The sequence below is a fragment of the Dipodomys spectabilis genome, unplaced genomic scaffold (assembly GCF_019054845.1).
Source record: "Dipodomys spectabilis isolate Male_0828 unplaced genomic scaffold, ASM1905484v1 ptg000095l, whole genome shotgun sequence".
In the NCBI taxonomy this organism is placed as follows: domain Eukaryota; kingdom Metazoa; phylum Chordata; class Mammalia; order Rodentia; family Heteromyidae; genus Dipodomys; species Dipodomys spectabilis.
The window spans coordinates 13252161-13265120 of record NW_024870772.1 but is presented as its reverse complement, the minus strand read 5'-3'; positions in this window follow the sequence as shown (position 1 = coordinate 13265120).

Below are 12960 nucleotides of genomic sequence, written 5' to 3'. Positions count from 1 at the left end.
TTGAATACCAGGGAGGTAAAAAAGATTGAGAATGGTGACATGATAAAGGGTGAATAGAATGAACCATGGGGTCAGTACTTGGCATCCATTGCTGCACATAATTTCACTATTCTATTCACATAGATTGTAATTAATCAGCAGGGCCCCTATAATCAGCACGCCCCATGGCCCAGCCCACTGGAGAGGGGCGTGGCCTCAAACCCCACATGGACAGCTGTCAAAGTGATATGAGAGTGGACAGCTTGGGGAAAGGGCCCAAGTGGCGGTTGGAAACTTCCATAGTTGAAACCGTTTGACCCATGAGGGGGGGCGGGTCTATATAGGTTGTGAGTTCTAAGCAGTGAGGCGTGGGGGGAGGGGGGGAGGGAGGAAGGGGTGTGTGGAGAGGGAGACAGCAGATGGAGAGAAAGCAAGAGGCATCTAAGGGAGCAGAGCAGGACAAGCTTGTAGAGAGGCCTGTGGAGAGGCCTGTGGAGAGCCGCAGTAGAATAGGACAGGCTTGTGAAGAGACCTGAGGCCTGTGGAGAGGCGCCTACTACAACAAAGTAGGGCCGGCCTGTGGAGTGTGAAGAGGCCTGCAAAGAAGGAGGAAGGAAGAAAAAGGAAAAGCTTGAGCTTTGGAGGTTTGGAGGTATGTGGTTGGAGGCTTGCAGACCAACTAACTGGTGGTTTGCAGACCAACTAATAAAGGTTGGGGCTGCCCATTGGAGGCTTGGAGGTTTGGTGGTCAAGGCTGCTCTTGGTTCTGAGTATCCAGCCCAGGAAAAGGCAGTTGTAGGCCCCTTTCTGCTGGAAATAGTGTAAACAAAATTTTTTGTCACTGTTAACCATGCCTCAATGGATTGTCTCACTCTTTGGAGATTATAATTGGGTAGTATTCTTCCTTTAATTATACTGTACAGAGGACAAACAAGACTGTCTCAAATTCCCACCATCTCAAAGATAATGTAATCAGGTGCTCACCATCTACCAAAAATATGCATGGTTTATTCTTAATTATAGTGCCACTATCATAAGGTAAAAATCTTGTTACCAAGTCAAAGTATTGTAGAACTTCTATCAAGTGCATTGTTTGAATCAGAGTATTTCTTGGGCCTAGATGGCCTTGCATTTGAAGTAATGAAAACTCTCCCATAGGTAGGTTCAGCCTTTCTCTCCTCATCTTTTCTCTCACTCTACAAGGCAAAGTTGATGTGACCTGCAAACTTCCATTCTTTCTCCCCACTTCTTACTTCAGGTATCTGTACTTTAAAGAAGTTCCTAAAATTTAATATCTTCTCATTTAGAGAAAAAACCTATTGCCAGTTTTACCTTTTGAAAAAAAAATGGTTCCCTTTTCTCACCTTTTACAACTACTATTAAAATAGAGTATTAAAAAGAATGATACTTCTCTTACTAGAATTGTGATCTAAAACTACATAAAATACCAACACTTAGAATTTCTTTACACAGTAACATTCCCTTAACACAATTGCTGAATACTGCAGTACATCTTTTAACAAAAGGAAAGCCTATGCTCTTTGTCTTTGTTCTGTCATTTAAGAAAAATCCTAGGGGATGGTAGGGGGAAAACAATGGAGGGGGTAACAATGTTCAAGAGGAAGTGTACTCATTACCTCACTCATGTAACTGTAACCCTCTGTATAGTAGCTTTACAATTAAAAAAAAAAAAAAAAAAAAAACAAAGAATGGGGGCCACTCAGGGTCACAATATTAGCTCCCGAGTCTGTGCTACAGCCCTGGCTGGTCAGTGTAGGAACCTTCTCAATAAAGTTGCTTCTTTATTAAAAAAAAAAAAAAAAGAAAAGAAAAGAAAAATCCTGAAGGATTTTTTTTCCAAAATGGGATAATGAACCCTCATATGGCAGCTCAAATGTTGATCATATCTCTCAAGTCAAAGGAGCCTCTTACAGACAACTTTTGATCATATCTATTTCTCTATGTGCCTTTCCTGCCCTCAGTTAGAGTGACTACCTAACATTCAATAAGACCTAAGAAGAATTTTTAACTTCCAGATGTACTGAAACTAGATGGTGCCTCAGCTGAACAGTCCTTTGAGCCCCACTTCATAGGACAATATTTATCTTAAACAACCCAGACGTATAACCCACTTGTCATTCTGTAATACTGCCCACTCTGACCCAGATGTGTTCACATGACAAGAACAGCCCAAACACACCACATTTAGTTACACAAAACTCAGTAGTAGTGAAACATACTACCTACTATATGCAAGTGCTCTCTATATTCATATAAACCACACTATAACTTTGCAAAATTATATAGCTAAGGCAGTGCCTACATTTGCAAATTATACCTCCTATTCTTTTTATTCCCTCTAATAAACTGTGGTGCTCCCATATTTATTCATTTGTCACAGAAAACTAATGAGAGTATAAATGTAGCCAGCTATGAAAAATAAATGCCCAACAGCCATTGTAGGTTATGTATTAAGATATGGGCTATATAAGCTGGGCAGGTTATTTCTGGAGGGAATTTGTTCCCACAAATCCTCCAGCATCTCTGGTGTTACATAACAGATTGCTTTGTCAGGGCTTTTGCCTCTGAATTCCAGGTGTGCTTAGTTTTGCATCTGTTACTTCACAAACGCATCAGACTTGAACGGCAAACCATATGGCTTCCCTTACTGGACTTACTTCCAATCACAAATATGCACAAATTACAGGCACCGAGGCTGGTGCCACCTGAAAATGTCAAGAGTAAATGGTGTTGGGTTGGGTGTGCAGACATAACTCAACATGAATACAACAGCCTGGATTGTTTTGTCTGGTGCTTCCCAGCTGACCCTGATCTATGGTATCTGGATAACAAATGTGCACATTTAGAATAGCCTGTTTGGTGACTGCTCTGTACTAGAATCAAACAAGTTACAAATAGCCCCAAGTCCAAATACAGTGGTGACACTCAGTAATGGTGTCATTACCAGGCAATAATTCTCTGCCTATTGCTGACTCCCACTGGCAATAAAAATGATAAGCTGTAGCAAAGTGGCCACTACAGACACTCGCAAGGGGAAAGCAAATTTCACTTAGTATCTTGATTGCATCTTCAATTAGCTTGTGTGTGAAGGTGAGCCTATATGTGTATAAGAGAGAGTCCTCATGATGTAGCTTGAATCTGAGTGTCTGGTCATTAGTTCCCTAGCAAAGGAAGTTTAAGTCAAACAAAACAGAAATATTTTATTTCTTTAGAATTGTTTCCTGGCATCACAACTGATGAGCTCTCGGGAAATGTGCTTTTTCTTGCATAGCTCTTTTCTTTATAACATAGTCATGGATCACCAAATACTCCCTCCGGACAAGATGCTTTTTGAGAAGGGAACTCTTGTGAAACCAAACCTGCACCCTCAAGCAGTCTAAAAGTGCTCAGAGAAAAAGATAGGCTGAAATTTTCAAACAAGGGAAAAATAGACATATGTTGACCCTACATATTTATATTCTTGTCTTGAAAAAGACTTCTGTTGAGTTTACTGCATACAGGATTTATCATAGTGTGGCAAGCTCAAATTATGAGATTTCTATTCTTCAAGGAAATCAAAGATACATGCTGTCCTACTGAAACTTTAATAAATCTCTCATTTACCTAGTAAATGTCAACAGAGCAAAAGTGTGAAAGATAGCCACAAATTAACTATTTTTATTTAAATACTGTCAATTTTTTTAATGACTGGAGAAAGGTGACTCATATTATCACAATAAGAAGCAAGATCCAAAAGTTCAAGGTTGGAATCAAAGCTCATACTATTGAGAGTGTTTATGTGTTACTCATCTAAAGCTTACAAGAGTTTCAACTGGCAATACAAGTTCTCAGTGTTAATCAAGGCCACAAGTAATATAACACCAAAGTTTGCTGTGTCATTTGACTTTCTCGGTTTCTCTTTGCTAGCTAGTGTGTAGTGAGGCTGGCTGTATTTCAGTGTTACTTAGTTGTTATCAACTTAGGCGATAAATTCTACAGTCAAGAACATCATATGCTTTCTTTCTTTTGGCCAATTGTATTGATTTAGTTCTTTCTCATTGGCAGATAAATTCAGCTTACGTAGCAGCAGTTATCCAGAGGGAACTTTAATAAGATCCACAAGATAGAATGTGCTTGCTTAAGCCCCCTGACTCCCCTTCATACTTATTTTGAGTCTATTTTTATTTATGCAAGATCAAAATCTCAGTGGCCCTACCTCGTTAATCTTGAATGCAATGTCACAATTTACAACCCTACAGTAACTTCTGGTAAACCCAAATTCTACCTTTATTAGTGTTACACACACACACACACACACACACACACACACACACACACACACACACACACACACACACACACACATCCAGATAAAGGCAAGTTCCAAGCACAATAGTATAAATCTTGAAACTGCAGTTATAGGGAAACAGATAATTGCTTTGTGACAGGTCCACCTTGACTCATTTTTAACTGATTCTCTTTGATTGCCCTGCTTTCTGCTCATTGACTAATTTCCATTAATTATATAGGGGAAAATATACTAATAAAGAATAATAGTACAAAATAAACTGTGAGCATGTTGTGACCAAAATAATAAGTTAAATTAACAGCTAAAAGATATATTTGCTGCTTTGGTCCAAATAATGGGTAGCAATAAATTTTTTAAGTATCAGGCCATCCAAAATTAATAAATGCACAGTATTTACTCTATATATTCATATTGTCCTACTCTAGGTTGATAAATTTGATTACTTGAGTAAGCCAGTTTTCTTTCTTTGCACCTGAATGTATAAGAATTCCTTGTCATAATAAACTAGAGAATCACAAATATTATGCAGCTTCCAACATAATTGATATTCCCATTTGTAAAATTTAAGTTACATTGCTCTGTAATTTGACCTCCATGAAAATAATATACTGCATATCTTTGTCTTTCTGAATGGTTGTATGCCCAAAATTCTATATAGCCCTCTAAGATATGAGCTCCATTAATTGAGATACAGATGATGAGCAAGTATGTTCTCATATTATTAAATTGAATTAATCTAAACTATAGCCTTACCACCATATGATTCAAATTAATATATATTTCTAAGTATTATATCCCTTAATCACTTTAAGAAGTGGGTAGGTCTACTTTAATTCCAGTTATAGGTATTTGAGTTTTTTCCAAATATATCAGACCCATAAATACTAAATTTAATAATTACAAGTATTTCTAAACAGTTCTAAACACAATATTCTTTACTTTTTGGTGAGAACAAATAGATTTATAATCTTAAATCCATAATTTAAGTATCTTCAGAAGTTTCAGTGAAGTTTCAGAGATTTCCATTGAGTTTCATGTCTAAGTAACCCTTCATATCTAATCATGCATATATGTAGGCCTATGCAGTATTTCTATATATTACTTTAGAAAAACGTTAGAAGTTGATATAGCTAATATAGCATGATGTTTTCTAATATGTACAATGACCAAAACAGCAATTTTAAAAGAAAAGCATTCAAGTATGACAACATATCATCTGTGTTCTCACCAAAGTACTGTTACTAACTGTAACATATGTAAGGTTGTTTAAGAAAGTGATCAAAATATGCTGTGTTCTTTAAAAAGCATTATTATACCATGAAACTCTGGAAGAAAATAAGATAAGTTGCTGTAAACTAGAAAGTAGTATTTAACCAAGCATACCTAATTTTACTTTTAGATAAATAAAACAAAGAAAAGTAATAAGCAGGTTCTATAATGAAGAACATAGCATAATCATGTTAACAACATGATCAAATACTAAAACCCAGTTTATCAAAGAAGAAGGATAATTAATGCATTTAAAATCTCAATCACAAAGTGATTAGTTAGTGATTAGTTTCAAATAGTTGGAGTGTTGCTACTGAAGTCTCAAGAAAAGACTGACATTTCAGTAATGCTCTGTATTTCCCCAAGTTCTGAAGCCAATTGTTCTCTCATGAGGAGGACTGCTAGTTGTGTCTCAATAGCTGTTTTCCTCCTTAATGATTCCCAGTTCTTTCAAATTTTTGCTAGTACCTGGCTATTTGGAATATTTTAACTCTTCCAGCTTCCTTGCAGCTAGGTATGATCATGGCCCAAGGTTTCCCCAATGCATTAGTGGGCAGCCAATACATGTCTTTTGTCTTTTTATGTGTTTCTTTCCTTCTTCTTTCTGCCTGGAAAACTGGTATGATGACAATATCAGACTGACAATTTTGAACCAAAAATATCATCTTAAGAATGGAAGACACAAAGAAATGCAACAACAAGGCAAAGAAATCTGAATTGTGACATCATACAGCCCTGAAATGTCTTCTTATAGGTTTTAGATGAAAGTAAATGTATTCCTTATCATACCTAAGTCACTGTTGATTTTTGTTTTGTTCTATTTTGTTTATCTTTGTCTCCAAGAGCAAATCTAATCTTTTCTGAAATGAATTGATATTCACAACACCTAAAATTGTTGACAGTTAGATATTCAGATAGTAATCTCAAACAAGTACATTGCCTTCTTGTAGAAGAAGAAACCTGACTTACAAAAATCGACTTTTTATCAATATCTTTGTTTTCAATGAGAAATACTTCTATCAGCCTACATTTTCAGGCTAACTCTTCCAGTGACCAAATCTGGTAAAAGCTTGATATGAATTAAAAATCATTCTTTATGGAGTGGTCCAAAAAAAGATCCATGATCCATTCCCTTTGTTTATTCCAGATGGGAAAACACTTAATATTCAATCTTCATATTCCCAAGAAAAATAAGGTGACTAAGGCTTCTCATTTCACATTTAAAATTGGATAGTTTCATTTCAGAACAGAAGTAGAAGATGAATAACCATTTGGCTCGCTAGACAAAATCTAACTCTTCATTTGAGCTAAGTTGTGAATAGAGCACTTATTTTAAAACCATTCTTTTCTGCTATGACAGTTTATAATTTGGTTAAAACATCCTATGGAAAAGAGAGATATCCCAGTAGAGATAGCCTGAGTCTCACAAGGGAGTAAAGCAGAGTTATATTAGCAACCTGAATGTCTCTTAGTTCTCAAAGTCTAGTTTAAGCAATTGGAATTTTAGGTTGGCCATTTGGCTCATGCCTCTAATCTTGGCTACTCAAGAGGCTGAGATCTGAGAATTGCAGTTTGAATCCAGCCTGAATAGAAAAATCCTTGAGATTCTTATTAACCAGCAAAAATCCGGCTATGGAGTTATGACACACTCGTTGAGCAAAAAGCCAAAAGAGATTATAAAGCCCTGAGTTCAAGCCTCAGTACTGGTTCAAAAACAATTAGGATTCTATAGATATTTTATCATTTAATAGAAACTATCAATTATATTTTAAAACACATTTAATGACAAGACTTCTTTGAACTTACTTAATGATGCTACCCCAGTGGTAAAATTCTAAGCTTTTCCACAACATACAGCAGCTATGATTTAAAAACATATTAAACAAAACAGCATCCTAAAGCTTTCAAACAAACACCATGAAGCAGAATAGTTATGAATTCATTGAGTAATGTCTTCAGTAATGTCAATAGAAACATAATATCTAGGGAAACTTGTCAAATTCTAGGTATTTATTTGTTGATCTATGGGCTAAACCTTAGATATTTGTTTTTGTTTTTTGTTGTTGTTTTTTTTTTTTGGGGGGGGTGTCTGGTCGTGGGGCCTGAACTCTGGTCCTGGGCACTGTCCCTCAGCTCTTCAGCTCAAGGCTAGTGCTCTACCACTTGAGCCACAGCGCCACTTCCGGCTTTTTTCTTTTTGCTTATGTGGTGCTAAGGAATCGAACCCGGGGCCTCATGCATGCAAGGCAAGCACTCTACCACTGAGCCACCTTCCCAGCCCCAACCTTAGATATTTGTAAGAAGAGTGCAATACAATGAACCTTCATGGCAGGAAGAAGTTGGGTTATCATCTTGTACAAGTAAATGAGAGAGTCCAGAAGTTTATAGCATTCCTGAGCACCATGACCAGCCACACTGAAACCTTACGTCAAAAGGGAAAATCAGTAATATTGCTGATGCCTTTATTTGATTTTTTTTTTACTTTATAAAATCATAGATTTTTGCATGCATGATTTTTTTCAACATTGCATTGAAATATTATTTATACTCATTGCTGGGCTTTTTAGTTCAGCCATCTGTTAAAGGTGAAAATACAGGGAAACCAGTAAAAGCAACCTTATCAGACAGGTGCCAGTGGCTGCTGTCTTAAATTTATAATCCTAGCTACCCAGGAGGCTGAGCTCTGAGGATCATGGCTCAAAGCCAGCCTGAGCAAAAAAGTCCATGATACTACATTTCCAATTAACCTGAAAAAAGCCAGACATCAAGCTGTGGCTCAAGTGGTGTAGAGTACTAGCCTTGAGCAAAAAAGCTCAGGGACAACGCCCAGACCAGCACACACACACACACACACACACACACACACACACACACACACACCTACCTTCCTCAGTTCTACCAAACCTTCACCTGTATTTCAAAATTTAGTACCCGACATTTGTGTGACTTTTGTGAAATTCATATGCATATTTTGGACCTTAGATCATCTGAAATGTAAAACCAGTTCATGCTTCTTTGAGTTACATTACTATAAAGTAAAGGAAAAAGCTTATGCCATGTATGATCCCTGAAGAGCTAGTATTGAAAAACTACAAAGCACAAATACAAGTCCTCTCAAATACAAGTCCCTCACTTTCACAAAGCAGTTCCGTAATAGGGTTAGTCAAACACACCATCCCTGAGAGAAGAATCACATGGATACATCAAAAGGCTGGGAATCAAGTTGAATTGTACAAATTGTGAACCCCTTTGGAGGGATTTTTCTTCTTTATAATAGGAAGGTGTGCAGACTCCTAAAATCTAAAGTCATTTAATAAGAACCAGCATCTGTGCTTTGCCTGTTTCAAATTACACAGTGTCATCCTAGCACCCATCCAGGACTTCTCACATGCACTCGTGCTTAAAGCAGAGCCATAATAAAAGGCTAGACTGACACTTTTCTTTGCCTCTAGCAACCTCTCAATGTTCTGTTTTACTTTATTTGGCTTTATTATTTGGCTTTTGGCTGGCCACGCTAAATGACCAGCCTGAAGCGACAGCTGATACTTGCTCCCTTCCACAAGACCAGCAAAACTATTCTATCAACCCTCACACTCTGCCCTGTGGGCACCATGAAGATGGAGTGAACACCTCTGAAGGATGCACATACAGACATACACTGACATGCATGTTTCTTTTCACAAGATGGATGCTGTCTGCACAGTCAACATGGTTTCCAAAGAACAATGACTATCTTTGGGCATTTCCTAAATCTAAGATTCTGCCCAGTAATGACCTCTCAATTTTCAAAGTATCACACAATTGCTGTCTGGCATGATTACAGGGTAAGGCACAGTGTGCTTAGTGGAGAGATCAGCTTAGGTGTGTCTGGCAGGAATGACATGCTCTGAAAGACTATAAAGCCCTGGTGTCTCCTGCCTGACAATGAACATAGTTAGAAAGAAACTTAATTGTACTATTTAAGATTAGGGAAGGTATAGGGGGAACAAAGTTATCAATTCTAAGCTTAAAATGCCATTGCACAATATGAGAAGTACTCATAAGAATAGTGCGGCAAAAAATTTAAAAAGCAATAAAATGAAATACTACGGCACACAGTAGAATTCAGTGCTGCAGAAGATCAGAGAGTCAAATCCAGTAGCTGTATTTTAAACGGAGGCTGAATAATTTTATGACCACTATAAAAAGAGGAGACAGGCTTAAATTGCTGTAAGAATTTAGAAATGAGGAAAAACTTCCTAACTACAAACGTAATGAGACCCTGGGGTGAGCACAGTCCACGTGTTTTGATTTGTCACATTTTTCTCCACTTTGTGGTTCCTACGGGTCGAAATACAGATCTGCTCAACCTGAAAGTCCATAAACTTCAGTGTGGTTTGGTATTGTCCTACCACCTTTTGTCTTTCATATTTACAACATTACCATGGTGTTTATCATGAACTCTCTCCTTTCCTGGCATTCTTGCCCTCCAAAGCTATGGGCCAAGTGCTGTTTACTTTGTACACAAATTCCTGGCACCTACTTTATATCTTCCTTCCCTCCCACTTCAAATCACATTATAGCCCCAAGGAGTTACTCTGAGCAGACTCCAAACTGCACACAGAAATTCCATTAGATTTAAAAATCACTTGCCTTAACCTCTTATACAGTGAAGCCCACAATAATCCATCAACACATGCTGGTTTACCCACATTCTACCTCTCCCTAATAGCTGACAATAAGCCTCCAGATAAATGATGACTTTCATTCTGTTGACTGTTGATTGCCTCACACTCCCTATTGGACCATTTCTTGGTGGTGGTGGGGCTCTCAAATTAATCTTCTGCATTTGGGAGTTTTCCAGAAGCTACAGTACCTTTCCATATCCACATCAGTTGATATTCACAGACTTCAATAAAGGAAGTCAAGGTACAGAAGATACTAATATCTGAAAAAAATAATGTATTTGTAAAATGAGAAATTCAGCCTCATTCCTGTTCAGACATTTGTATCTTCTGATCCCTGAGTTTTTGTTATTGTTGTTTTCAATACATAGATGATCACTGCAGCTAAATAGGTCTAATTATTTTATTAACAATTCTTCCTCTGTCACTTTGCTTAAATGTTTTACCACATCTAGATTGGTCTACCTTTTCTTTCTAGTGGTCAAAACTCTTAGAATGCTGTGCATTCATAAAAACATTTATTCACATTAAATAATATCGGTCCCCAAGCAATGATCCTTAATACAGACACTTCTACAAGAGACTTTTCCCTAGTCATCTGAAAAAGCATGTTTGCAGCCATAACACACTAAGAAGAAAAGTGAGTAAAATCCACAATGGTACTTATTTTGGATTCCTCACAGATTCTGCAACATCTTCATATCACTTTTTATACTTTCATTCATCTTTTTCAATAAATGTTTGAGCACTTTCTATGTGCCAAAACACTAAGGATATATCGCAAGAAATAAAACAGAACAGCGTCCCTGTCTTTGCTGAGTTGAGATTCTAGTGGGGAAGATATACAGTAAACAAAGTTATTAGAAAATTGCAGAATGTTTGATGTTTAAAATATATAAATTAGGTTACGAGGAAAAGAAATGTTCCACTGGTGACAAGGAGATAAATTTGGATAAAGTGGTTAGCTAAGGCTTCCCTGAGAAGATGACTGTTGCATAAAAGTCTCATTAATTGAAATCTGAGGGAAGAGCATTCCAGATAGAAGAAAAGCAAGTGCAGCCTGGTTCATGTGTTTCAGAAACAAGAAATAAAGCCTGTGGGAAGAGAATGGAGGATGAGGAAGAGTGCAGTAGAACCAATTGGGAAATCAAAGAGGCCCTGGGAATAAGAATAAGACATGAAGTGCCTCCTAGGAAGAGAAACACATGAACTAATTTATACATGGTGAAGTTTCTGTCTGCTTGACTGGAAATAAACAAAAAGGCCAAGGGAAGATCAGTTAGGAATCTATTGGCATCAATTGGGCAAGTGACTCAGAAACTGTAGTGAGGGTATGAAGACTGGAATATATTTAGATTATACTTTGAATACAAGCAACAGAATTTGAGACACATCTGATTTAGAATGATAGAATATGAGAGACCAAACAAGGGAAACCATGGGACCTATGTTTCTTTGGGCCTGGCTTACTTCACTTAATATAATTTTTTCCAAGTCTTTCCATTTCCTAACAAATGGGGCAATGTCATTCTTTCTGATGGAGACATAGAATTCCATTGTGTATACATACCACATTTTCTTAATCCATTCATCTACTGAGGGGCATCTGGCCCTTATTTGCAATTACTAGTGTATGTCTGAGACAAGCAGAAAAGGTCAGATAAGTTGATGATAGGTGAAATGAAACTCAAGATAAGGACTCAAATGTTTTTTTTCTTTCTTGCGATTGTTTCTAACTAACAAATTAATAAGATGATTTCTTTGTTGCCTTGTATGTCCCTCCACCATGGTATAACCCCTGTTTTCACTGTATTTGATGTGGTATAATTTGTGGAGGGGAAGGGAAAAACAAATTGTTTAAATAGGGATACAGGTGGACCCATTGCAACAATGAGATGTACAAGACATTATGTCAAAAAACGAACTTTACAACTTTGGTGGGGCAGGCGGGGGTGGGGGGGGCTGGAAAGGGATGGGAAGGGGAAAGAAAGGAAGAGGCAACAATGCTTGATAAGAAATGTACTCATTACCTTGCCCATGTAATCATAACCCCTCTCTACAGTATTTTCACAATTAAAAAAAATTCTGATAAAAATAATAAGAAAAGAATATGAGAGACCAAGAGTAACACATAAATTTTGGCTAAATCAAGTAGATAGAGGAATTCTCTACTAATAATGACATGCAAGATGAGAGCAAAACTGGAGGTAAACCAATATCAGTTGATCTATAGTGTGGTATCTTTTAGATATCTATTGGAACATTAGTTATTTGTGTATTTGCAATACTGGGTGCTTTTGGATATTAGCCCACAGAAGATATACATTCAGTGGTCATAAATATAGACCTCATAGGCATGTAAGTGATAGTCAATGATAACTAATGCCAAGAGATTATATCTTCATGATGATCTCATGTACATGATATGATAGCTAATGCAGTGAGGAAAAGTAGGAATGTTGAGAAAAGCAAAAAGAAAGTTAAGGTAAGTATGGTGTCTTGGAAGTTAAGTGAAGAAAGTATTTAAAGGATGCTTGTTTATGTCAAATGCTAGTGACAAGTCAAATCCATTGAAATGTAAGAAAAACTACAGGATCTTGATATGACTGATTTCTCTGTAATGGAGAAGGAACTACTGGATGATTTGAATGAGATCCACAGAGAAAGAAGAGTACTTGGCAACATGAAGGCAAGCTGCAAACACAGATAACTCAAGGGGAAATGGAAAACATCCAGAGC